Source organism: Sphaeroforma arctica, assembly GCF_001186125.1.
Source record: "Sphaeroforma arctica JP610 unplaced genomic scaffold supercont1.9, whole genome shotgun sequence".
In the NCBI taxonomy this organism is placed as follows: domain Eukaryota; class Ichthyosporea; order Ichthyophonida; genus Sphaeroforma; species Sphaeroforma arctica.
The window spans coordinates 260,491-262,452 of record NW_014040549.1 but is presented as its reverse complement, the minus strand read 5'-3'; positions in this window follow the sequence as shown (position 1 = coordinate 262,452).

Below are 1,962 nucleotides of genomic sequence, written 5' to 3'. Positions count from 1 at the left end.
TTTACCCATAACCAGTTGGTAGTAGTATTAACGCCGGGCCATTGCTGCGATCTCCTTGTTGGACCAACATTTTGTTGAGTTCTTCCTGATGTTGTCACAACGTTGACGGAGGGCTACATGGTCGGGTGTACGCCCGCCCGTGGTTTTGTGTACAGTTTTCAGGTGAGCATAGATACTGTACGGGAAGCGGAGTGATGGTTTGTCGTGGGCCCAGGCGGGTTGCGTCAGAGGGGTAAGTGGATTTGTGCTGGCCATTGAGTCGAGTTGTATTCACAGGCAACGAATTTCAGTGTGTGTGCTGTGTAATTTGTAGTTTGTCTGTTAGTATGGGAATTGCGAAGTGTGTAGTGTAGCGACAATCAGTTTCTCACTAGTGATGTATGTGTGTGTGAGTATGTATGTTTATGAATGTATGGTTGTGTATCAAGCGGAAGTGCGTACTGAGAGAGTGTTATGCTGTGTTGAGTAGCATTGATGTGAATTTCTCGTGCTTAGTGCGACCGAGGATTTTAGTGAGAAAGTTGGCGGAGTTGTCGTGAGTACTGATGTAGTGTAAGTTGAGCATGTGGCGGCGAGCACAGTCCCGGAGATAGGGATGACGGATGTCAATGTGCTTCAGGCCTTTAGGTGTGTCCGTGCCAAGTGTTATTATGATGGCACTCTGGTTGTCGATGTGTAGGGACGTGTGTTGATGTGAGTCACAACGAAGAGCAGTAAGTATGTTGCGAGTCCAATGCGATGTGAGTGCTGTTTCCAATGCTGCCATATACTCCGCTTCGCCAGAGCTAAGGCTGACGTCCTTTTGCCGTTGAGATTTCCAGAACACCGGTGAGTTGTTGAGACATATTAGCATGCCTGATTGTGATTTACGTGTGAGTGGACATGTGGCCCAGTCGCTATCTGTGTAGGCAACTGATGTGTCTGCGATTCTGCCCTTAGGGTTGGTGAGAGGGCGGTAAGTGATGCGATGTGTTTTTGTTGTTCCCAGATAGAGGAGGATACGTTCAAGTACTTCGTAGTGGGCTCAAAGTGGCTGTGTGTTGAATGATGCAAGCATATTGAGTGTGCAAGCAATGTCCAGACATGTCATATTTGCAACGTAGCCAAGTGCGCCGAGCAGGCGGCGGTATTTGCCTGTATCCGGATCGCCGTCTAAGTGGCCAGGGTGTGTGTCAGTGTCTGGTGTATGTTTAGGATGTGCGTCGACAAGTTGGAATGCGTGGAGCATGCGTTCAATGTACGCTTATTGGTCTATACTGATGCAGCCGTTGTGTTGTGTAACTCGTATGCCAACTAGATGTGTGACGCGGCCGAGAATTTTGAGACTGTAATGTTTGGAGAGTGTGCTGTAGAGCCAGGTACTGTCTGTGGTGGATGGCATTGTGGGATGACGAATCTCATCAACGTATAATAGGACAAAGATGTCGCGTGTGGAGTGGTTCCAAATGCTTTCGTCTGCGGCGCTCTGCGTGAAGCCATGTTGCATGAGTTTGTCAGCGATGTCAAAGTTCCATATTCGGCCAGACTGTTTGAGTCCATATAGTCCACGTTTAAGGCGGAGAATGGTTCCTGGCGAGTAGTGGCCGAGTTCAATAGCTTCTTTAGGGGATTACATATAAACTGGTGTGTCTAATTTGCTGTATAGAGATGCAGAGTCAACGTCAAAGTGATCAATAGCCTTACCCGAGGCGGCAGCCGCAGCGAGGAAGAGGCGGAGTGTGACGGCGGAAGCAGCATGGGCATACGTATCAAGATATGAATCTCCTTTTTCTTGTTCATCGCCGCGTGCGACCATGCGTGCTTTGTATATTGTTGGGTTGCCATGTTCATAATGCTTGCGTGCAAATACATACTTGGAGTGTATAATTTTTGTATGTGGCGGTACCTGTGACTGTTATATGTTGTTAGCGAGGTGATTGTTTGCGTGTGCTGTGAATTCCTTTGTGATAGCTGTGTGCCATT